This window comes from Globicephala melas, chromosome 18 (genome assembly GCF_963455315.2).
Source record: "Globicephala melas chromosome 18, mGloMel1.2, whole genome shotgun sequence".
In the NCBI taxonomy this organism is placed as follows: Eukaryota; Metazoa; Chordata; class Mammalia; order Artiodactyla; family Delphinidae; genus Globicephala; species Globicephala melas.
The window spans coordinates 69,492,787-69,519,165 of NC_083331.1; the positions used below are offsets into that span (position 1 = coordinate 69,492,787).

Sequence of the window (26,379 nt, forward strand, 5' to 3'; positions counted from 1 at the left end):
TTTAATCAGTTTCAATTTCAGTGCTTGTGATTGGTCTGTTCATATTTTCTATTTCTTCCTGATTCAGTCTTGGCAGGTTGTGCATTTCTAAGAATTTGTCCATTTCTTCCAGGCTGTCCATTTTATTGGCATATAGTTGCTCGTAGTAATCTCTCTTGATCTTGTGTATTTCTGCAGTGTCAGTTGTTACTTCTCCTTTTTCATTTCTAACTCTATTGATTTGAGTCTTCTCCCTTTTTTTCTTGATGAGTCTGGCTAAGCGTTTATCAATTTTATCTTCTCAAAGAACCAGCTTTTAGTTTTATTGATATTTGCTACCGTTTCCTTCATTTCTTTTTCATTTATTTCTGATCTGATTCTTATGATTTCTTTCCTTCTGCTAACTTTGGGTTTTTTTTGTTCTTCTTTCTCTAATTGCTTTAGGTGTAAGGTTAGGTTGTTTATTCAAATAGTTTCCTGTTTCTTAACGTAGGATTGTATTGCTATAAACTTCCCTTTTAGAACTGCTTTTGCTGCATCCCATAGGTATTGGGTCGTCGTGTCTCCATTGTTATTTGTTTCTAGGTAGTTTTTGATTTCCTCTTTGATTTCTTCAGTGATCTCTTGGTTATTAAGTAGTGTATTGTTTAGCCTCCATGTGTTTGTATTTTTTACAGATCTTTTCTGGTAATTGGTATCTAGTCTCATAGTGTTGTGGTCGGAAAAGATACTTGAAACAATTTCAATTTTCTTAAATTTACCAAGGCTTGACTTGTGACCCAAGGTATGATCTATCCTGGAGAATGTTCCATGAGCACTTGAGGAAAATGTGTATTCTGTTGTTTTTGGATGGAATGTCCTATAAATATCAATTAAGTTCATCTTGTTTAATGTATCATTTAGAGCTTGTGTTTCCTTATTTATTTTCATTTTGGATGATCTGTCCATTGGTGAAAGTGGGGTGTTAAAGTCCCCTACTATGAATGTGTTACTGTCGATTTCCCCTTTTATGGCTGTTAGTATTTGCCTTATGTATTGAGGTGCTCCTATGTTTGGTGCATAAATATTTACAATTGTTATATCTTCTTCTTGGATCGATTCCTTGATCATTATGTAGTGTCCTTCTTTGTCTCTTCTAATAGTCTTTATTTTAAAGTCTATTTTGTCTGATATGAGAATTGCTACTCCAACTTTCTTTTGGTTTCCATTTGCATGAAATATCTTTTTCCATCCCCTCACTTGCAGTCTGTATGTGTCTCTAGGTCTGAAGTGGGCCTCTTGCAGACAGCAAATATATGGGTCTTGTTTTTGGATCCATTCAGCCAATCTGTGTCTTTTGGTTATAGCATTTAGTCCATTTACATTTAAGGTAATTATCGATATGTATGTTCCTATTCGCATTTTCTTAATTGTTTTGGGTTCGTTATTGTAGGTCTTTTCCTTCTCTTGTGTTTCTTGCCTAGAGAAGTTCCTTTAGCAGTTGTGGTAGAGCTGGTTTGGTGGTGCTGAACTCTCTCAGCTTTTGCTTGTCTGTAAAGGTTTTAATTTCTCCATCAAATCTGAATGATATCCTTGATGGGTAGAGTAATCCTGGTTGCAGATTATTCTCCTTCATCAGTTTAAATATGTCCTGCCAGTCCCTTCTGGCTTGCAGAGTTTCTGCTGCAAGATAAGCTGTTAACCTTATGGGGATTCCCTTGTGTGTTATTCGTTGTTTTTTCCTTGCTGCTTTTAATATGTTTTCTTTGTATTTAATTTTTGACAGTTTGATTAATATGTGTCTTGGCGTATTTCTCCTTGGATTTATTCTGTGTGGGACTCTCTGTGCTTTCTGGACTTGACTAACTATTTCCTTTCCCATATTAGGGAAGTTTTCAACTGTCATCTCTTCAAATATTTTCTCAGTCCCTTTCTTTTTCTTTTCTTCTTCTGGAACCCCTATAATTCGAATGTTGGTGCGTTTAATGTTGTCCCAGAGGTCTCTGAGACTGTCCTCAGTTCTTTTCATTCTTTTTTCTTTATTCTGCTCTGCAGTAGTTATTTCCACTATTTTACCTTCCAGGTCACTTATCCATTCTTCTGCCTCAGTTATTCTGCTATTGATCCCATGTAGAGTATTTTTAATTTCATTTATTGTGTTGTTCATCGTTGTTTGTTTCATCTTTGTTCTTCTATGTCCTTTTTAAATGTTTCTTGCATTTTGTCCATTGTATTTCCAAGATTTTGGATCATATTTACTATCATTATTCTGAATTCTTTTTCAGGTAGACTGCCTATTTCCTCTTCATTTGTTAGGTCAGGTGGGTTTTTATCTTGCTCCTTCATATGCTGTGTGTTTTTCTGTCTTCTCATTTTGCTTATCTTACTGTGTTTGGGGTCTCCTTTTTGCAGGCTGAAGGTTCGTAGTTCCCGTTGTTTGTGGTGTCTGTCTCCAGGGGCTAAGGTTGGTTCAGTGGGTTGTGTAGGCTTCCTGGTGGAGGGGACTAGTGCCTGTGTTCTGGTGGATGAGGCTGGATCTTGTCTTTCTGGTGGGCAGGTCCACGTCTGTTGGTGTGTTTTGGGGTGTCTGTGGACTTATTATGATTTTAGGCAGCCTCTCTGCTAATGGGTGGGGTTGTGTTCCTGTCTTGCTAGTAGTTTGGCATAGGATGTCCAGTTCTGTAGCTTGCTGGTCATAGAGTGAATCTGGGTGCTGGTGTTGAGATGGAGATCTCTTGGAGATTTTCGCCGTTTGATATTATGTGGAGCTGGGAGGTCTCTTGTGGACCAGTGTCCTGAAGTTGGCTCTCCCACGTCAGAGGCACAGCAGTGACTCCTGGCTGCAGCACCAAGAGCCTTTTATCCACATGGCTGAGAATAAAAGGGAGAAAAAGTAGAAAGAAAGAATTAGTAGAAGTAGAAAGAAAGGAGGGAGGGTGGGAAGAGGGAAGGAAGGAAAAAAAGAAAGAAGATAAAGTACAATAAAATAAAGTAAGATAAAATATGATAAAGTCATTAAAATAAAAAAATAATTATTAAGAAAAAAAAGAATAAAGAAAAAAAAAGGACGGATAGAACCCTAGGACAAATGGTGGAAGCAAAGCTATACAGAGAAAATCTCACACAGAAGCATACACATACACACTCACAAAAAGAGGAAAAGGGGAAAAAAATCATAAATCTTGCTCGCAAAGTCCACCTCCTCAATTTGGGATGATTCGTTGTCTATTCATGTATTCCACCGATGCAGAGTACATCAAGTTGATTGTGGAGCTTTAATCTGCTGTTTCTGAGGCTGCTGGGAGAGATTTCCCTTTCTCTTCTTCGTTCGCACAGCTCCCGGGGCTCAGCTTTGGATTTGGCCCCGCCTCTTCGTGTAGGTCGCTGGAGGGTGTCTGTCCTTCGCTCAGACAGGACGGGGTTAAAGGAGCCGCTGATTCGGGGGCTCTGGCTCACTCAGGCCGGGGGGGAGGGAGGGGCACGGAGTGCGGGGCGGGCCTGCGGCGGCAGAGGCTGGCGTGACGTCGCGCCGGCATGACGTCGTGCCGGCATGACGTTGCACCAGCCTGAGGCGCACCGTGCGTTCTCCCGGGGGAGTTGTCCCTGGATCCCGGGACCCTGGCAGTGGCGGGCTGCACAGGCTCCCCGGAAGGGGGTTGTGGATAGTGACCAGTGCTCGCACACAGGCTTCTTGGTGGCGGCAGCAGCAGCAGCCTTAGCGTCTCATCCCCGTCTCTGGGGTCCGCACTTTTAGCCGCGGCTCGCGCCCGTCTCTGGAGCTCCTTCAAGCAGCGCTCTTAATCCCCTCTCCTCGCGCACCAGGAAACAAAGAGGGAAGAAAAAGTCTCTTGCCTCTTCGGCAGGTCCAGACTTTTTCCCGGACCCCCTCCCGGTTAGCCGTGGCGCACTAACCCCCTGCAGGCTGTGTTCACGCCGCTAACCCCAGTCTTCTCCCGGCGCTCCGACCGAAGCCCGAGCCTCAGCTCCCAGCCCCGCCCGCCCCGGCCGGGGAGCAGACAAGCCTCTCCGTCTGGTAAGTGCTGGTCGCCACTGATCCTCTGTGTGGGAATCTCTCCGCTTTGCCCTCCCCACCCCTGTTGCTGTGCTGTCCTCTGCGACTCCGAAGCTTCCCCCCTCCGCCACCCTCAGTCTCCGCCCGCGAAGGGGCTTCCTAGTGTGTGGAAACGTTTCCTCCTTCACGGCTCCCTCCCACTGGTGCTGGTACCGTCCCTATTCTTTTGTCTCTTTTTATTCTTTTTTCTTTTGCCGTGCCCAGGTACGTAGGGGGTTTCTTGCCTTTTGGGAGGTCTGAGGTCTTCTGCCAGCGTTCAGTAGGTGTTCTGTAGGAGTTGTTCCACCTGTAGATGTATTTCTGGTGTGTCTGTGGGGAGGAAGGTGATCTCCGCGTCTTACTCTTCCGCCATCTTCCCGGAAGCCAAGCTCTAATGATAATTTTAGTCATTCTTGCTATTGCTGTTCTCAATGGCTACATTACTATTCATTTATTCAGTTGATGCATGTTTAGCACTGTAAGGGGTATAAACACACATCCAGTATTCCATACTTTACTTAGGTTAGTGTTACACACAAAAAAATGGCTATACTGTAGCTTTCAAGTGTCAGCTATTTTTTTTTTTAATGCTTTCGAAATTGCATCAACCAAATGGGGAAAGAGATCTAAAACTACGTGAAGAGCTACTAAAATACATTCTTAGAGGCAATATTTTACAATAAAATTTTCTTTATAATATTTCTTCATAAACCTTGAACTTGTTTTGTGGCTTCTAGGTACTCCCATTAATTTATTGACCTATCTTGTTTTTTGTTTCTATATCTTTCTTAGGTAAAAATAAATCCCAGATTTAGCATATTACTCAAGCACATCAGATTTCACAAGAGAAATGTGTAGTTATAGCTCCAAGGCAGGTGTTATGATCCTGTCTGATTGCTCAAGCTAATTTCGAGCCATGTCAGGGCAGTTGCTGGGAGACGTTTGAGGAGCGCAGGAAATTATATGGAGCCTGTAGATAACAGCATGTCCTGTACTGTGGCCTAAAATAATACCAAACCTGCCCCATTACCAACGCTCTGGCTGAAAGAAAGGCCTGGACTGGAGGTTTACCTCAACATCACTGAAAAAACAAAATTAGGATGCTTTAAAAATATGGTTGTAATTGTTGAAAAGTTGACAGTGAAAATATGGATAAAATTCGCAATTATAATTGTATTGGCAAAAATTTATTTTAAAACATATTTGATGTATAATTAAATTACTTTGGTGTGTTTTCCCAGCTTGGGTTATCGTAAGAATTAGCTGTGATGTCTTCCTGTCATCGGCTTCCTAAGCCCCTCTTCTAGAGAAGTACATTTCATAGATGTGTGTCTTTCATTAGTGTTCCAAGTAATTGTCAAGATCAGACTTATTGGCAAAGCAATGGCCTAAAGTAAGGAATTCGTTTACTTTTCAAGGAAATGAATGTGGGGAGCTCATAGAAATATATCCAATCTCAGCTTATAAAATGTATTTCCTTACAGATTATTCAGGTCAGAAAGAAGGGTTAACCCTCCCTAACTCCACTGTGCCTAGGAAGATAGATGGAAAGTTAGCCAGGTGCATGTTCAGTGTGTAGTTGTCACAGAAGGGGGGCTGCATACAGCTGTGCAGAAAGGTTGGGGCCTAGGAGGTGGTGATGATAGAAATCCTGGGGTTCAGGGGGGTGATCATCACAGTGGGCCTTCACTGTGATGGGAGAGGGGACACAGAGGAGGAAATTGGGGCCCCAATAAGTGGAGATATTGATATTTCCCAAAGGATGTCTGGATGACACCAGCCATGCCTTTCAAACCAAGGAGCCAGCCCTTGCATTGGCATTCGGGGGAGAGTGTGATTCCAGAAGAGGCCAGAGTCACGAGAGCAGTGGCTTTTCGAATTAGAAGGCATGCTCTTTTCAGAGCAATCTTCTCATTCTTCGTTGTCATGTTAAAGGGAGTATGGTTTTTAGCTTGACATACACATTGAACTGACTCTATATCCTGACTGAAAAGAGTGGATTGCATTTCAGAGTTCATTCCTTTACTTTTAAGTAGGGTAAGGACATACGGCTGCTTAGTTTTCCCGTGTCGATTGTAAAAGTGGGATGCCTTCAGGAATGGTCATGGGGGGAGATTCCAGGTCACAGGCTTTGGAACCAGGAAGACTTGAGCTGACTCTTAACTTTACCTTGTGAGAGCTGTGTCAGGATGTAAAAGCTACTAAACCTGCCTGACAACTACCCTCGCCTATAAACTGAAGAATAGGACAACTTAATAGAAAGTGCTATTTACTCAGTATATACTGTGTGCCCAGGCACTGTGCTAGGTATCCTATATATTATTCATGGAATTCTCAGTACAACATTCTGAGATCAGAGAGAACACAATAGCAATAACTATTAATCTCTGTTACAGGATGTTTTGGGGGTGGTAATCAATGAGATTAGAGACGTTCAACAAACAAAACTCACGTTCCAAAGTAGGGATCAAATTCTACTTCTTTTGAGATATAAACTGTATACAGCTTTGCAATGATAGGTGTTTTTTTTTCCAACTCGCATCCATTAAATTTTTTTTTTTTTTGGCCGTGTTTTGTCATCATTGCTGCGCGCTGGCTTTCTCTAGTTGTGTCAAGCGGGGGCTACTCTTCCTCGCGGTGCGTGGGCTTCTCATTGCGGTGGCTTCTGTTGTGGAGCACGGGCTCTAGGCGCGTGGGATTCAGTAGTTGTGGTGCGTGGGCTCAGTAGCTGTGGCTCGTGGGCTCTAGAGCACAGGCTCAGTAGTTGTGGTGCACGCACGGGCTTTCTTGCTCTGTGGCATGCGGGATCTTCCCAGACCAGGGCTTGAACCCATGTCCCCTGCATTGACAGGCAGATTCTTAAACACTGCGCCACCAGGGAAGCCCCCATCCATTAAATTTTTATGGAACGCTTACTGTTTCTCTGTTAGCATGTGGCGTATAGGAGGTGCTCAATGTGTTTTAGTTTCCCTTCAATACTTTGGCAGATGGCTTGGAAAGACCAGATGATGTAGTTGAATATATATGGGCTTCAGGGTTAAAAATATTGGATAGATAGAATCTTGTCTGTCTTGGATTGGCTGTGCAACACCGAACGGGTTATTTCACCTCTTCTGAGTCTGTTTCATAGGAAGAATGAGAATCATCTCTCTTGTGAAGCTTAAATGAAATAATGTAAGGTGGCCTATCACAGGGATTGACAAAAATTGGATCATATTTAAATGAAAAATGTCACACTTGAATGACCATTTGGAGAATAATTCTTTGTAAATGCAAGCCTACATCGTCAGATCTGCAGCAGAAAGATTCGTTTTCTGAAAAGCGTGAGTGGAAATAGTGAGTGGAAATAATGTTAGAGTAGCATTTGGTAAGATTCCTTCTGAAGGAAGAGAGTAAACTTTTGTTTTATTTTGTTTCACACTAGAGGAAAAAGCCTAAATGTACTGCTAGAGATGAGGTCACTGACATCAAAGGACACCAAAATACTGATGCACATGGATAAAATAGCATTCAGTTTGTCTGACTCACTGGTGAAAAAATAGAAACCATTGAGAGGTGGACTAAAGGTCTTGGTGTGAGAATTGCTAGCTTTTAGAACAAGTGAAAAACAAAATGTTTTCATTTTAGACTTTGTTTCAAGAGCTTACTTGCAATGATGGAAACATTCAATAAGGGTAAACAGACTTCCTGATGGGCTGCAAGTTTGTGTCCCCCACTCCCCTACCCCCGCTGCCCCGTCCCCCAATTCATATGTTGAAACTCCAGCCTCTGGTATGATGGTGTTAGGGAGTGGGACCTTTGGGAGGTGATAAGGTTTAGATGAGGTCAGGAGAGTAGATCCCGCATGGTGAGATTAGTGCCCTTATAAGAAGAGGAAGAGACACCAGAGCTCTTTCCTTCTTCGCCATGTGAGGATGCAGTGAGAAGGCAGCTGTTTGCAAGCCAGAAGGAGGGCCCTCCCCAAGAACCAAGCACGCCAGCACCTTGATCTAGGACTCCCCGACCTCCAGAACTGTGAGAAATATCAACGTCTGTTGTCTGAGCCACCCGGTCTATGGTATTTGTTATAGTAGCCTGAGCTAAGACACACTTAATGGGCAGCTATTACACACAGAGTTCTCGTAAGCCAAAAAGAATTGTCCAACCCTGAAGCCAACACTGATTAAAATAGTACTACTATAAGCAGAGGTGTGAGTAATTGACTTGTTCATGTACTGTGTGAGAAACCATTAATTCTGCTTGGGATTATCATGTGGGAGGTGGTGCCTCTGAGCTGGGTCTTGAAGAATGAAAGGGATTTGTATCCTTGGGGTGTGATAACTTCAGAGGGGTGAGAAATTACAAATGAGTACAGAGAAGAGGCTAGACTGACTACAAATCAACGTATTGACAAAATAGGCCACGCCCAACAAGCGTGGGTAAAGTCAAACGCAGTAGCTCTGGCTCTGTTTACCTTCTGGCTCTGTTTACCTTCTCGCTTCAGATTTTAGTGACAGATTTGCAGAGAAAGAGAGCAGAGTTTCTCGGTCATTAGAGAAATCATCACTGAATAACATGATTTTCTGTCGATGAGCTGGGAATCCCTTGGTATTCCCAGCACCAGCGTTGCCCCAAAGCCAAAGACATTTCCTGACGTTTAGTAAAGACTTCTCAAATTTCTTCTTCATATTGACTCCATTGTTAATAACTGGTATACTAGTGTATTGCATATGTGAGATCTTTCTGTTTCTGGGTAAACCATTTGGCTGGAAATTCTATAAAATGATTTTTTGAAGGTTCTAATGACTTTTCTGCTCTATCATTTGTAAGTGCTTATATACCTCCAATTTATAATTAGGTAAACCACTGTGAGTTAAATGTGTTTGAATTTTGTCGTTAAGGAAGCTCTGTCTGTTTCTCTGTCTCTGATGAAAGATTGTGAATAAAGTTCATGGGTCTCCTTTGCAGACGTTTTCTCCTCTTCCAGGTCAACAGATGGAGGAGCTGATTAGGGCCACGCTGTCCTTCTGACCATCCTTTTAGATCATCTTACCTTCCCTGTCTCGGCCACAGTTTACCTTATAAAGCTGATAGCTTCCAAATTAACCCACTTTTTGGCTTTCTCATCAAGAGAAAGTTTATGTAAACAGGTACAAGCTGTGACATTGAATTTGGATTGTTAACATTGCAAGATATTTTTTAAGGTTAGACAAATGGTAGCAGAGGGTCCATGTCTCCAAATGAATTCTGGCAACTTTCCTTCCATCATCCATGGCCACTTTCTTCTGCCACGCATTCCTTTGATGATTTTAAATATTTCACTTGGTTTAAGCTGAATTCTAAGATGGCAAATTCTGAGTCCCCTGGATGAACGTTTCCCTACAGGAAAATCTGGAGTGTAAGTAGCACCCTCTTTGTCAAGTTCAACTGCTTCAAATATGTGGCTGTATTTGTGGTCATGCTTGACCCTTATTCAGTTAGGAGGTGATTTTGCTATTTTGGAAGAAGAGAGAAATGGAATAAATGGGGTTGCATTTAGAGTCCAGATTTGACTCAATGGAGCTGACACACTTTATTGCAGTTTTTAGGGCCTCTTTGTAATTTACAGTGGATACTAATTTCCTGTTCAGGTTTCCTGAGGCCACTTCTGTTAGTCAGAAAGGAGGCTAGGGCTGGCAGTGTTACCAGGAATTTCCTGATAGGGGTTGTCAGAATTCCCCCTACGGATCAGATCTGCTTCCTCTGCCTTCTTTTCTCTGGTCCTTCTTTTCTTTGTCTTTCTTTCACCAGAATTCCTTAGAGCTTGAAAGGATGAGCTTTTCCTTTACTTCCCCTTCGGTGTTCCTGGGAAGTCCATTTAGTAAAACACCAGGATTTAAGTCAGCAGTCCCAGCGGGTGATAGGTTAAAATGTAGCCACCAAAGGAATTTAGAAAATCTCTTCTAAGATCCTGGCTTTCAAGTGTATTGTCTTGCTATACAATCCTCTTTTGAGTTTCAGAAGCCGAATATTAATTCTTTCATTCTCTTTGCATTGCTTTTCTAATAATCCTGAACCCTTTCACCCTCCAAATTTAAATGGAGATGCTTCAAGCTGCCTAGAGTATAAATGCATTTAACAGTATTAAACAATCTCTCTATGAAGGCATTTTCTGGGAGTAAATCCCAAGGTTTCTGGGATTGCTAAGCACATAGTAGATGCACAAATAAGTAAATATCAAAAAATAAATAGGTGAATGGGTGTCACGGAGATGGAAATGACAGGTTTTGTTGAATGAGCAGATTTCAGGTCATGCTAAGCATTTTCAAAATTTTGCTCATAGGAGTTTCTGTTTAGAGTTAAGAAAGCCTCCAGTAGTTCATAAATAAAGGGCTATTTGAATTCTCTAACTTCCTTCCCTAGCAAAAACAACACTCTTTGCTTTTTGATCTTTTATCCTCTCTCCCAGTGATTTGATGAAAGATGATGACCCTAATGAAGGCTGGGCAAACTTTAAGAAGACAGCATGTTTCAATTACTTTTTGGAAAAAAAAATTGCAGCTATTTCACATTAAATCATTTTAATATGCCTCATGTCCTGTACTCTTTCTTATGATGCTCAGTGTTGCAGTAAACTGTGTCCTGAGAGTCTTTGACTGAAACGTACATTCTGCGTTCTCTTACTTGGACCGGAGTGGCTCTGGTCTGCGGGTGGGAAATGACACCTGCACCCAGGACAGGCTTCAGCCACACGACTGTTCTCCTGAGTGGTATGTGAGCTGGGTCTTCATCACCTGTTCATCCTGCCAATGTATTTTCCACATCTGTCCTCCCAGTCACCCAAAGATTTATTTTACATGCCTGATGGCAAAATGTCCTTGCACCTGGGGGACTGAAGCCCAGGGAACAGCAATCTCATCTTCTTTCTTTGACACGTCTATTAGCTTCATCTGTCTTGAGGACAACCCTGGCTAAGAGCCTATCTGATTTTTCTTCTTTGGGGACCTTTCAGAGTTTTAAGGTTATAGAGAAATTGGCTTTGTGCAAAGCATGTTGCCATCTGTTGCTGGTTTCTAACCTCAGATCCATTTAAGAGATGTGCCAGGTTAGATTCATACAGACGTTTTAACTAATGATATTTCCTTGTTCTTAACCCGAGAGCACATATTTAGGTTTGTCCTATCAGTATCATTTATCTAAATATCCCACTACTCAGCCATTTTGGGGGGAACATAGTGTTTATCTGCCATCAATTGTGACAAGACATAATATGCGGTGTGTGTGTATTGGGTAGTCATGAAATAATAATGCGTACAAATGGAGAGCCAGGAAGCAAGCAGGGGGTTTGGAGATTCCTGTTTTGTTTTGTTTTAATCGAGAAAATTGAAACCCAGAGAGCTTATGTGGCTTCCTCTCAAAGTCTCAAGATGAGCTCATGTTTCAGGTGAAATTTGCCTTCAAGTTTTAAATAGACGATAGCAATGAACTTTGGGTGACTGTTTACTTATTCCTCAGATTTTGTTTGACTCCTTGATTAATAAGTGGCAGTTTTTAAAAGTTATGAGTATAATTTTTCTAGTAAAAATTTGAAAGGGGCTAAAAATTATAACACTTCAATCAGAATATATAACTATACAACTCTCTCTATATATGTATATATGTATGTATACACACACACACCCCTATATATATACTCACCTCTATACAAATAAATATAATATTAATATTCTATGTTATGTTTTATGTTATTATATTACATATGCTTCATATTCACTTTTCCTTTATTCACTTTTTCTAAGTTCTAACCTTAGAGACAATAAGGTCTCTTCTAGGAATTTATCCTAAGGAGATAACCCAGGGGAAGGAAAATGCTATATACATGAAGATGCTTAATGCATTGATGCCTATAAAAGCAAAAAGTCATAGGCAAATTATTTATCCAGTAGTATAAAATACATGATAGCACATCAAATTAATATGATAATTTAAGTCATTGAAATGATAAGTATGAAGATTTCATAAAATATAAAAGATTTCATAAAATATAAAAAAGTTTGAAAAATCACAACCACTATTGTATGTCTCCTCTGTTGTCAGCTGTGGGAAAAGTATGTATACATACAGACAAACGTGAAAAATTCTGCCAAAAAACAGGAATAAGTAACAGGAATGATGACTGGGCCCCAAACCTCTGGTGTCCATTACTTAGAAATGTGTGATATTGAAGGGATGGGAATATTAGCAACTGAGCTTGCCATTGGCATAACCATGTAATAGCCCATCTTTGCTGCCAGCCCCCCACACAGATAACACCCAGTCTCTATCCCAACAGACATAACCACAGTTACCTCTTCCCCAGGCTTGATTTTCTTTTCCCAGCCTAGAGTCTTCTTGTCGAAACATACCTGTCCTCATCCCATCATCTCAAGGATCCTCCGGGCTTAATCTGTGTATGGGTGCTGTTCCTTCAACAGCGCTGTTGCTATGTGTATAGGGGTCTTCGGGGAACACAGTTTTTTTTTGGTAGAAAGAAGTAACAGAGGGAAGATTTTTTTTCAAGCAAATAATTTTTGGTACTTCTCAAGTCATACTGTAGGAGGCGCCTCCCTCACATAGGGTGAGCCCAGGTTGGGGAGGTGGAAGAGGATTAAAAAGGTTTTTAGTGGGCTTCCCTGGTGGCGCAGTGGTTGAGAGTCCGCCTGCCGATGCAGGGGACGCGGGTTCGCGCCCCGGCCCGGGAGGATCCCACATGCCGCGAAACGGCTGGGCCCGTGAGCCATGGCCACTGGGCCTGCGCGTGCTCCGCGGCGGGAGAGGCCCGCGTACCGCAAAAATAAAAAAAAAAATAAAAGAGGTCTTTACTTGCTTCTGTCTGGAACATAATTAGGAATTAGATTTTCCATTTGGGGGGCGTGGTAGTGGTGGTAAATTTACATGGTTTACATAACCGACCTAGCTTCCCTTTGTCTTGACGCAAGGATTCTAGGTAAAAGGAATTCATTGAGGTAAAAGTTAATATCTTGTAGCTTACAGTGTGTATTTCATAATAGAGTGGGATATTTTCAAAAGCTTTATTGTCTCATGTCGGTTTTGTTAATACTCTTTAATTTTCCCACCAGCCTGTTTCCACAACTTATCTGCATGCAGGTACCCTCCCCCGAAATCTTTGTGTTACATTCTGTATTACTCCACAGTTACTATTTTTCATAGAACATTTCTACTTGAATGATTTACTAACCTCTGAAAATTAACATATTGAAACCAGGATTTAAAACCTATTTCTGTTGCAAGACTACAGGTAATACTCGGTATAGAATTTCACCCTCTAATCAAATCCCATTTACTCCAAAGGGAGATAAACTCCCAGGGAGGCCAGTGGCCAGCAGGGAGGGAGCCCAAGGCTGGGAATCAGGAGACCTGGGCTGGGGTTCCCTCTGTCTGAGCACAGCTCTGTGACCCAGTAAATCATTTAACGTCTCACACTTCACACCAGGGAGTGGCTTGACCTACATAATCTGGAAAGCTTCTTCAAGCTTAAAAATTCTGGTTCTATGATTTTAATATGTCACAATATGCATAATTGTGCTTGTGCTGCATGATAATTAGGCATGAATGATAAACGGCTCACAATGAATGGCTGTAATTAGTTATAACCTACAGAGAACACATCAATTTTTTCATCTTTCCTCTTCTCATTTTATTGGGTTTTCCAATATCAATAATCAGTGTCAATGGTGTTTGATTTTCCCTTGAAACCTTGCATCCTTATATCATTGCCATTCTCAACTTCCTTCTCTCCATTGTTTTCATTATAGTGATCACACATGGACACATATGTTAAAGACTGTTAAGTTGGATATCACTTCCCAAATCTTCCCTCTTCTGATTCTGTGGTACAGTGGTCCTCTCCCATGTCCTTCCCTCTCATCCAGTGAAGATCCTTTGGCGGCAGCTTCCTGCCCTTTCCTGAACAAAGGTTAAAAACCTAGAGATGTGCATGGAGGAATGAAGAAACAGGGTCTGTGCTATAAGAGTGGACAATCTGGGGAGTTGGATTAACGAGCTGCTGGATCTCTATCGCCAGGCTGGGTCTGGAGAGCCAGGGAAGCCAAGGGAGCATGGCAGAGGGCAATGCCCAACCGTGGGAAAGGCCCTGGAAACTGCCTTCGCAGTTGGGAGGTCTGACGCAGAGGGAAAAGAGAGGGAGACTTGGCTTTACAGGATGGAGGGAGCTAGAATGGAGGCCATAGGATTAAGTGGTCTTCTGGGCTCTGTAAGTAAGTTTACCTCATAAGCACTGTATTCATTATTACAACTAATAATAACTGACCACTACGAATGTACAAGGCACTATGATAAGTGCTGTAAAAGGATTCTTTTAGTCCTCACGTTATTCCTTTTAGGTAAATTCTTTTTAAATTCCTAAATCGAAGGTCAAGAGTCCAAGTGCTTAGAGATTTTAGGAAGCTTGGGTTCAGTCACATGGATAGCAGTTGCTAGAGCCAGCTTTAGGAAATGTCTGTTTTAGGCACAAGGAGAAGACATTTGCTCTCCCCTTCTGCTTACCTTATACTACCCACCCCATCCCCCAAATGCATAACTGCCATATCAACTTTTCTTACTGAGTTGGGCCAGGACACTTAAACCAGGAAGGCATCGAGACTCTGGAAGTTCTATGTAATTGGGCAAACTAGTCATAAAGTGAAGACAGAAATGAAAGAAAAACTTCGATTCCACTTGGCATCTTTTAATTGAAATTGGCCACACGGAAGTCCTGAGCAAAGGTGCTCTGTGACCCAGGTGGTTGGTACTTGTCTTCCTGAGCTGAAAGCACATCTTGTCCCTGGTCCCATGTGACCATGTAGCTTTTCTTAAGGGCTGTTCCTTTGAGTGACGACCGAGTGATCTCTAGAAAAATTATCTGGAAGTTGATTCAGATGCTCAGGAGTCCTTGAGAGAAATAGCGTGTCCTTTTTTTCAAAGTAATTCAGCTGATAGATATTTTCATTTCGGGCAGGTACAAAATTCCGTGCTGCTCAAAGATGAGTGTTCCTTATGTAGGGTTTGTTACTTTGACAGTTCCAGTAGAGGTCGGGGAGATTTTGATGCCAACCTCTGATTGGAATGTTTTTCCAATAGTAGCATCTGGTTCTGTGGTAGGATTTCAGTTGGTAAGGTTTTCCGTTCAGTCATATGATTAGGTTCTTCTGGTATTTACATTCTCATTTAATGTATCTGACCCGTCATTTAAAATTTTTATTGCACTTTTTTTTCTTTTAATTTAGCACCGAAAAAAATGTTCTCTACCTGAGACCTCATATGACTTCCATTGGGAGCTGTTTCCACTTTCAACTTCTATTTCCTTTGAAATTCCACTGGCTGGCCTTAGGTTCCATATGTGCAGATGAGAAGTCTCTTGCATGAAGCCTGGTCATTGTATTTCCTTTGCAGATGTGAGTGCACTTTTTTTTAACTTCTCAAATATGATGCATATCCAAGATGGTTAAAATAATCTGTGATGGTGTGTCTGCAGGTGGAAATATGAGGCATATTTTTCTATAGGGATATATGTTACACTCATTCTTTTGTATATCATTTAATGCCTGTGAAATACCTTTATAAGTCCATATGTTTCCCCAGGTCATATGGGAAGGGGTGCTATTTGCACTAACTTATGTCTAGAGAGCTCTAGCAAAGTGTTCAGTGAGATTTATTTAGATTCAAGTAATTTTGGCTTATCAAGGCTTTAGGATTTTACAAAAATAAAAGAGTTATGGTGATGGATGTAAACTAGATTTTTGGTGGTAAGCACATTGTAGTGTATACAGTAGTCGAATTATGAAGTTGTATACTTGAAACTTATCTATATGTTATAAACAAATGTTACTGCAGTTAAAGAAGGAATTAGATAAGAAGATGTGGAATATCTTTCAGTTTAAAAAATATACAGGTCGTCTAAATAATTTATTCAGATGAATCTGCATACATGTTTGCATGCATGGGTATGGGTGTGGTATATATGTCAGCTTATTGAACCACCAATCTTATTTCCTTGAGCCTAGTAGCATACATGGCCCCTTGGTTCCCGAATGTCCTTTACTAGCACAATCTTGCTTTGCATCATCTGTGTCTTTAACTACATACTGGTAATCCCCTGGTTATCCGCAAAAAAAGAATTTCAGACTTCTGCATTTCCCCTGTATCCTTTTGTTATGGTATACATGCTCTACACCATGTATTAAAGAACAGCTGTTGCTAGATATTGGTTCCTACTTTGGTTCCTGCTGTTCTTTTAACTCTGTCAACTCCTACCCCAGATCTTTGCACTTAGAATTACACAGAGGCGCTGGATGCATAATTTATTGTATCAACAGCATAGAAGACTGCAATAGTGATTGCTTTACAGTGGAAGGTTGTACAGTTTTTAATGGTTTTTATCTGGAGAAAGAAAGCAGAGTGTTTGCTAGCACTGAAATATTCTTTTATGGCCTTTATGTTCATATTTTCTCTTTGACTTTCACTATAAAATGCCCCAACTCAGTTTTGGAACTAGATCAACAAGAACAAGGAAAGTTGTACGCAGTTGTCACTTCTGGCTTGGACAAGAAGTTTCTCACATTGTTCCTATCCCCTTAATGTGAGTTGCCTATAAATAGACAGAATTTAGCAATTGATTTTTCTACTTGGAATCAGGTGTCCCCATAGGGATCATTAATGGATGGCTTTGAAAAAGGAAAAAGTTTCTGTGTGTTTGACATGTTTTCATAACAGTAATTGGAAAAAAGAGAAAGAAGAAATGGGATGCAGCTCAGGGTTTGGGGGTCTCTGTGTCCTGATTTGCTCCTCAGATGGAACCTTGTGTCTGGAACACATTCCTACCTTCAGCTGTTTCAGCTCTTGCCTTTGGCTCAGTTTGGCTCTCCCGGTGGCTGCGTGCTGACCTTGGCCTCCCCGTCACCACTCCTTCCTCTGATATCATCTCCTGGTGCCCCTGTGGGCTACAGGTGTCATCAATAGCACCATCCCACCTACCAAAGTGGTCCCCTAGGCACTCTCATTCCCAAAGATCTCTTGGGATAAAGCCGTAAGGATGAAGACAGTAAATTCAAAATTGCCTTTATTTGATTGACTGTGGTTAGAATAGTCTTTGATCATGGCCTGCAAGCTTCAACATACTAGCAGAAAGTCCACTAAAATGTCTCATGAAGTATCTCTTGATAAACCATTTTCTTGAATAGTTATGAACAGAGTCCACTGGATTCCTACTTTTAACAGTGAATTTAATGTAGTGAAATTCCTGCTGACCGATATTGGAAATGAAAATTTCATTTTTAAGGATGCATTTAAAGCACTGCCAAGTTAATGATGTCATGTCACCTCACTCTTTGTCAGTGAGGTTCATTATGCGATATTATTATATTTGTACGAATCCTTTCCTCTGAGGGGCTTAATGTTCTCTCTGAATGTTAAACAACTGCCACAAAATTCTTGTGAGATTATTATTCTTCCAAATTACATAAAAGTAAAAAATTATTTACTAATTAATCCTTCTGAATTTCTCCAAAATAGGGAGAACTCAAGCAGTCAAGAGCCTCCCCCTTTCCAATGTTGGGTTAGTTATTGGATCCCCTATACTTCATGTAAATCAGTCCTAGATGCAGAAGAGGCATTCTTTTGGGGAATAGCTTTTTCAGAACAAATAATAATCAAAACTGGGCACATGTGTAAGTCCTCTGGGAACCCTGTGTCTAGCAGAGGGATTTGAATTGACCCCAATATCCAGTCCGGAAGTGCCTTGGACTTTTCCAGAACAAAAGCAAATAAAGCTTGGCATCCTACCCAGTTGGTTACCAGTTGAAGTCACTCACAATTTATCTAGCCTTATTTTCTTCCCGCTTCCTCTTGACAGTAAATAGAATAATAATTAAAAGTTAACTTTTTTAGACATAGAAAACAAACGTATGGTTACCAAAGGGGAAAGGGGAGGGGGAGGGATAAATTAGGAGTACGGGATTAATAGATACACACCACACCACTATATATAAAATAAACAACAAGGATTTACGGTATAGCACATGGAACTATATTCAGTATCTTGTAATAACCTATAATGGAAAAGAATCTGAAGCTGTACACCTGAAACTAACACAGTATTGTAAATCAACTGTAGTTTCATAAATGAAGACTCTTTTAAAAAGTTACTTTTCAACAGCGAAGTGAGACAGATGTCGGTGGCTGTTGTTATGATTGTTACCAGGTGCCCCTGTTCTGTTTCACAGCAGGGACAGAGTTTGGTTTGACTTGGGTTCACCTCTCTTCTCCTGCTGTTAGGCTTGATGACTTTGGCCTGTCCTGCCTGGCCTGTATTATAGGTTCTGGTATCCTTTCTAGGAAGAATGCAAGTAGCCTGTATCTGATTACTCTTCTGGAGGGAAAGAGGGTGAGACGGGGAGATGGTAAGAAGACCTTCCACAATTCCAGTCTTTCTGTGGCAGCCCAGCCTTCTGGAAACGTCTGAGTTACATGCCCCCACTGAACACTCACAGCGGTGGTTGACCCTGGAGTGGGGAGTTGTCAGGCGCTGTCCTGCCGTCCACAGTGAGTGCCGCCAGCCATTCTCGGCCAGCTCATCCTCTCCTTCTCAGGGTCCTGATGGGGTGTGACCCTCGTGGCATGCAGTGCCCTGTCACTCTCGTAGAGATTCAGTTTCCAGGCAAAACCGAGGAAGAGTTTTCCCACGGAGGGTCCGGCTGTCTGACACTGACATCCTCCTGTGAAATTCATTGATTGCAGGAAACCAAAACGAAATCTTGTGAAAAGGCAAATGACTCAGATATTACCCAGCAAGGAAACCAGAGTGTTCCAGAGAATCGTAATGCCCTATGATAACCCTTAAAGTCCCTCCCCACTTACGACTTGTGATTGAAAGATCTAGAAATGGTGTGTGACCTTAGGCTCTACCTTCCAGTGGGGTCAGTTTCTTCCACAAAATAAGTTGTACTGCTTATTGTTGGGTTCCCGTGAGGTCAAGATTTCTCCATGGTCCCTCCCATGGATAAACTTTTGGACCAGTGACGAGCAAACTATAGCTCGGTGGAGGGCACATACTGCCTAATGGGCTTCCTGAAGTTGCTTATCATCTAATTTTTGGAAATCCCTTATCATAAAGACGGAGAAACTGAGGACCAGAGGATCAAATGTAAGCCAGTTACATCCTGTGTCCTCTGCATTCCTTCTCCCCAAGGGCTCCAGTGATCTGCCTGACCACCAAGGGATGCTTAGATTAGCCCCATTAGTGGAAGTGAATGGATGCAGGCAAAACAAAGTGAGAATGTGCGCTGGCTCCCAAGGAGATACCCTCATTTAAGGGTTGAAGGGATTTCATAGGCTTAAGTACACACTTAAAAAAACAGAACTGATGCTCTTTGACAGATGCCCTTCTGTGGGTAAGAGAAATACTTTAAGCTCTTAGCAGTCTTTAATTTTTATATGAATTGGTATATTTATTCTCCAATTACAAAAAAACCTGTATTGTTAAATAAAACATAGATTAAGAAAACCACACACGACCATGTATGGCATAATGAAGTATTAGAAGATTGAATTCTCAGGCCAGGAAATTGAAAACTGCAGGCCCACCAGAAGCCATGTGTCCCGTCCCAAATTTGACCTCACTCCTTCCCTTCAAAAGTAATCATTGACTGGGTGCCCATTCCTTTAGTCAGTTATTCAGCATTTGACAAGCATTTATAGAGTACGTGGCATACACCAGCCTTTTCTCTTCCATCTGAAACATTTAGAATGGCATTTTAGATAGCCAAGACATAGTTCTAAATAAATTTGATTCTCCTGGCCTGGAAACTCATTCTCAAAAACTGCTATTTATGTGGTGACTCTGTAGAGGGGCTGGTTCACACATTTATTAATTATATATGCTTTTATTGATAACTTTTAATATTCAGCACCTTGTGTTGGCAATTATGAGAGAGACAAATATGATTAAATCACAATTTTATTTGTTTCTGTAGTACTTATACTGTAAGGGCAGCAGACATATTGCAAAGGAAATGTTAGTAGTAAAAATGTCAGGGACCCTTTTTACCCTAAATTCTCATATGCTTTTGAGATGGAAGGAAAAAGAAAAATGTGTTTGGGATGTTTCTTTTCTCCACCAGCCATTTCCTGGGAGAGAAGAGAGAATGAGGCAAAATGAATTGGATTGTTCCTCAGTCTTTTCCCATTTTTCCTCTCCCATCTACAGATTCTGTCCTCTAACAATTTCCTTCCTTCTTCCTTCTGATTTAAATGCAGTGCTCCTGGGATCCTGCTTTATGTATACCCAGTAAAACAGCGTTAGTCTGATAGTGGTTTGTTCAGACTGGCACAAAATTTGAAGCAAGTGCTATTTTCAACCTGCCAGGTGTCATATTAGGTAAAAGAAATATGCGATAATCTACTTTATAGTCTCCAGGGTCTTACCATGCTGTGAGATTTAGGGAAGCAAAAATCAGGATTCAGGCAGAAGGATCCGGAACATGAAAAGAAATAAAGTTGTGTGCGTAGCCACATGTACATATTCTTAAATGTGTGAACCCACTGTTTTAATGCTATTTGTAGTCAGGGTTAGGGGTGAGGCTCTCATGGGCATGACCACTTCAGACACTGGGATATAATAGGTGTTCACCAGGCGTCTACCCCCCAGAAGGGGCTGCTGGACCTGCGAAGAAATGGTGACAAGAATTTGAGCTGATAGTCAATGCCTAAAGAATGGAAAACATTATTCTGAAATAATGAAGGAAAACACACCATGTTCCTACCATGGGTGCTGGGATCAAGGAAAGATCTCCAGGAGAGTCAGGAATTCACCCTTTAGCTGGGTGGGTGCAGTGTCCTTTTTCATGGTTAGTAGAGAGCATGCCTTTGAATGTGACACTGATGGACAGCTCTGAAATGACCTCCCATATGGCCCCTGGAGGATGCACCTCAAATTTCTCAAAAAACAAGGAACCATAGAAATTGAGAGAACCAGTTTCCTTTTCTTGGGGGAGGGGAGTTAGTTCCTGGTGGGGAAAAATCCTCCCTTGGCCTCAGCAGGTAAAACTGTGGGGAGGTGATAAGTAACAGTGCTGAGACTGCCCTCTTTTGCTGTTAAAGGTGACAGAATAGAGTCTTTCGGCATCAGAGCAACCAGTAACTAAATAGCAGCACATCATATACCATGATGAATGGTCATTGGGAAGAGGAAGTGTATTCAAGTCTGGGTATTCATAAATCCTGAAGTTACTATCCTAACCTGATGGTCATCTTAGGCTAACATGACCTGGTAAAGCGAGGTCATGTGAAAAATTCAGTGTAGCTGAAATACAGGCATACCTTTCAATCTGTAACAGACAAAAGCCAATTGGAAGAAAACACCTGATTTTAAAAGAAAGCATATTTTTTCTGAATGTTGAAATAACTATTAAAAATATTTTACATTTTATAAAGAGTTTATAAAGGTGTATTCCCAGGGGAGCTGTCAAAAGCACTATGGTTAGGATAGATCCATGTTTTTTAAAAAAGGAAAATATTTTTGTTATAAAACTGTTCATCCCTCAGTACTTGATGTCTCCGTCAAGTACTTGGTCTCCAGGTAGAAACAAAGTAGATGGAAGGGAATCAAGTCCTCTGATAGAGTCAGTCTGGTGAGGGATTTGAACGTGACAGTATGACTGCCAAGCCCAGTAACTTAATTGCTATTTTATATTACATCCCAAATTTGTTTTGAAGATCAGATAAGATAATAAGAGTGCGTTGTAACATTATACACAAGTAAAATATCACTAACTAATAAAGCAAGTGTTCTGTGCATTTCTTTAAATATCTATGTCTGAGTATTCATCAAGAACATCAAAGTGCTACTGTCTTCACTGCTAGTGTTTACAATCAGCATTTTGACAAATTCATTTTAGATATACAACTCTAAGTATGTCCTGTATATACATTTAACATGAGAGGAGATATTAATAAATACTGAATTCAGAATGTTACATGAACATTCCACCTTAGCACCTGTTTTGCAGGAAAATAACTTAAAGAAGCCAAAGTAGTACATGGCAGATGACAGCTGGCTGGCTGGTTCATTGCTTTAACTTGCTCTGGTAGCGGCTGCTTCTATCTTGACTGTGTTTAAGGGGAAAATATACCTAGCACATTTGTCTAATGTGCGTTATACTATGCTTGGAGAAAATGACATCTTCACATAATGTCAAAAAAACCAGTGTCCTGCAGCCTATTTGTACAGTTAGGGATAATTCTATGTAAGTGGAAGACGGTGAGGACAGAATAAAATGTTCAGCAGGTCATCTCTCTGTCCAGTGTTAGTACTGAGACCTTTTGGGTGTCCATGCTGTGTTTTAAGCTATTACCAACTCTCAAGCTTGCCTACTTATTTATTATAAACATTAAAAGCTGAGACCTTCACAAAAGGCCAAAATTAACAGTGAGTGCATTCACACAAAGAAAATGTATTTGAGTGAGATGTCTCCACTGTTAGATGGATTGTCAGTAGGATTGTCTGAAAGGGTATCTGTGCTTCTCTCTAAATGGCTTGACTTTGACAATCAAGAACATGTAGATACCTGTAGCAGGAGTGTGCACATACATGACATTTTTACCGATTTCATGAGTACTCTTTGAGTGCCTACTATGTACTAGATGTTTATGTGTTTGAAGAACTCAGAGTCTAGCAGAAGATATAAATAAATGAATAAATAGAAATGCTGTACTTGGTTCTGGGAATACACTGGTGACCAAACATACCAGTGTCAAGAACAGAAAGGATCTGAGACTTTTACCCTCTTTGCAAGCTAACAAGTTAGCCTGGCAGTATCATGAATGCTGCCAGAAGACACAAAATTCCTGGGTCAGAAGCAAAGGACTTTGTTACTCATGTCACAGCAGGCAGCATACATTTCATGTTCATATCAGTTCCTCTTGCTCTCCGAATCTTACGGGAAATTGCAGTAAGGGTCCACGTGGATACTATGTACACAATTGTGAATTTATATTTTCTACTTATTGAGTAAATCTTACTGATTTATACTTTATGTCAAAATTGCTTGTTACATTAAAATGTTTTGAATTGTATTACTATTTATAATTGTATGACAAGTTATCATTGTAATAATAATTACAATTATTAAATAGCCTGTATTATTAGTGAAAAATATTTTAATCTGTATTTACTTTTTATTTTCATCAAGAATTTTATTATTTCATATGACCTTAGTTTTTTGTTCATACATATCTGAGTTTTACCTTTCCTTTGGTTAGATGTTAAATAACCAATAAATTTTAAATAATTCAATAAATTATTGAATTTATTGATCGATTTTACTAATTTTAATCAATTTATTTTCTATATATTTATATTTTCTTCCTCTGATTTTATTAAGGCTTTGTGTTATTCTTTTAAAATTTTGAGCTTAATTGATTTCCATTCTCCTGTTTTTAACTCATACTTGCTTAACACTGGATCTTATTGTATACTGATTTGTTAGCATGTATATAACAGGCCACAAGGGATGTATGAAATATCTGGCAGGCATTTATGTACCCAAACAGAGAAGTTTAACTTTTGAGTACTAACGATGACATTTCTCTCCTGTCCTTTGCCCTGATGAGTTGGCTTTTGTGATCAGAGAAATGACCTGCTTCTTTGCCCAGAAAGATGATTCTCAGTAAAAGATGTTTAAAAAAGGGGTATAAATGGAATATTACTCAGCCATAAAAAGAAACGAAATTGAGCTATTTGTAGTGAGGTGGATAGACCTAGAGTCTGTCATACAGAGTGAAGTAAGTCAGAAAGAGAAAGATAAATACCGTATGCTAACACATATATATGGAATTTAAGAGAAAAAAATGTCATGAAGAACCTAGGGGTAAGACAGGAATAAAGACATAGACCTACTAGAGAATGGACTTGAGGATATGGGGAGGGGGAAGCGTAAGCTGTGACAAAGCAAGAGAGAGGCATGGACATATATACACTACCAAACGTAAGGTAGATAGCTAGTGGGAAGCAGCCGCATAGCACAGGGAGATCAGCTCATTGCTTTGTGACCACCTGGAGGGGTGGGATAGGGAGGGTGGGAGGGAGGGAGACGCAAGAGGGAAGAGATATGGGAACATATGTATATGTATAACTGATTCACTTTGTTATAAAGCAGAAACTAACACACCATTGTAAAGCAATTATACTCCAATAAAGATGTAAAAAAAAAAAAGGGTATAATACGTTGAAAAAAATGTAATGTATAAGATATCTTCATTCTTGTATTTTTAAAAAATACAACACAAATAGATCATTCTTAAAAATGGAATGCAGTAGTGTGTAAAGAAAAAAAGTGAGAGTTTCCCCCTTGTTCCCTCACTCACTGTGGTAAACTATATTCTTAATTCCCTGTTACCTCTCATGACCATCTGTGATGTGGACAAGAGGTCTGATCTCAGGGTTTTCTCTCAGGCTGAAGGACCATCAGTAACTGACTTTATCATCCTCTTCCCGCTTGCTAACACCCACAGAAGCAGTTATACCACAGCTTTACCCAGCTACTGAACAAGGGAAGTTTGGGGTGGCAGCTTTCCAGTTCTTCAGAAACTATTAAACTGAGGACAGAAAAGAAACTGTCCTTGCTGGACAGTTGGAACTAGGTCTGTAGATTTGAAAGTTGTTTTGGTAGCAGAGCATCAGCGCCTGAGTTCTCTTTTTTGGCTGCATGTCAGCCCCGGATGACAGTGCAGTAGTGACATGAGAGGAATCTATTGCCAAGAGGCCCAGCTACTTCTGAAGAGGTGGGTTTTCCTACCAAGTGAATATTCTTTTGATGGTGCGCCTACTGCAATGGGCTTACTGTGGAACTAACCTAAGGACATTTGAGAAAACTTCGGATGTCCTAAAATGTGATCATGTCCTGCTGAGCTAAATAAGACATTCCTGATGTGTTGAATTTTACTCCTTGGTTTGATTCAGGACAAAATACCAGGGGGCATAACTTTCTACTTTTATATAGCATTTGTGACTTTGAAGATAGAAGAAATGTTATTTTTTTTTTTGGCCATATCGGGTCTTCGTTGCTGCACGCGGGCTTTCTCTAGTTGCAGCGAGTGGGCTTCTCATTGCGGTGGCTTCTGTTGTTGCAGAGCACCTAGGCGCGTGGGCTTCAGTAGTTGTGGCTCACGGGCTTCAGTAGTTGTGGTGCACTGGCTTAGTTGCTCCGCGACATGTGGGATCTTCCCAGACCAGGACTCAAACCCGTGTCCCCTGCATTGGCAGGCGGATTCTTAACCACTGTGCCACCAGGGAAGTCCAGAAATTTTACATTTTTTTATCATTAAAGACAAAAGTAAAATACGTCAACGTCAGTGCCATAGTTTCTTCATTTTGTTTATTTTGGGATACATTTCTAGGGTCATGTGTCAGAATAGCAATGGGATTTTGATGGGAGGCACATTTTCCCATAGTAACTGTAAAGGCCATGTGCAGCAGGGTATACTTAGAAGATGTGCCAGATGTTCAGGGTGAAGTAGCAGGTGCATAAAAGGGGAAGCAGGGCGGGTTCAGATTAGCAGTGCTGGGTGTGGAGTGGCTCTGCCTTCACGCCCTCTCCCCACCCTCTGCCTGCAGGCTCCACAGAGCATCCCCAAACCTGGAGGGGTTCCTGACTCAATAGGAAACACGAGAGACTCACTAACTGAGATGAAATTTGCTTCAGGTTCAATGTCTTCTTTTTGTTTTTTGGCCTCTGATTTGCATTTGATTTCTGATTTCCTTTGACTTGTGTGACACGTAGGATTCTTGTCTCCTGAGATCTCTCTTGACTCTGAACTGATTACCCAGGGTGACATTGAAAAAATGAAAGGCTTCCAGTTTCTAAGGATTGTGGATATTTAAAGAGAGTCATTTGTTTGTTCAGAAGAGATCGTAGGTTTGAAGGTGTAATTGCGAGAACTAAAGTTTTCTGTGCAAGGAAAGAAAAATAAAGACACTGGGGAAGGGACTTCCCTAGCGGTTCAGCTTTTAAGACTGTGCTCCCAATGCAGGGGGCCCAGGTTGATCCCTGGTTAGGGAACTAGATTCCACAGGCTGCAACTAAAGACCCCACGTGCCGCAACGAAGATCCCGCGTGCCGTGCCACAGCTAAAACCCGACGCAGCCAAATAAATAGTTATTTTTTAAAATTATATATTTAAAAAAAGACACTGGGGAAGATCTGAGAGAGGAGGGGACTACTGGGGTTGGGGAAGAGGAAATAAAGGAAACCTTGTGCTAAAGGGTGTATCTAAAGAATACTCCCTCTCCATGCCCCAGTAGGCTTCCCACGTAATACAGTCAGCCCTCCATATCCGCGGGTTCTGCACCCTCAAATTCG

The 26,379-nt window shown here is 40.9% G+C and overlaps 1 protein-coding gene across 2 annotated transcripts in view; it reads left to right on the plus strand.

The window, feature by feature from the left end:
• ITGBL1 (integrin subunit beta like 1) overlaps positions 1-26,379 on the plus strand; it is a 223,881-nt gene that overhangs the window by 27,648 nt on the left and 169,854 nt on the right. Inside the window, exon 1 of one of the 2 annotated variants that reach the window (XM_060287767.1) lies at positions 15,373-15,420. The exons of the other annotated variant lie outside the window; for it this stretch is intronic. The gene's annotated coding sequence lies outside the window, so the exon portion shown is untranslated. Of the gene's footprint in view, positions 1-15,372; positions 15,421-26,379 lie in introns of those variants that run through there. 2 annotated transcript variants of the gene reach the window in all.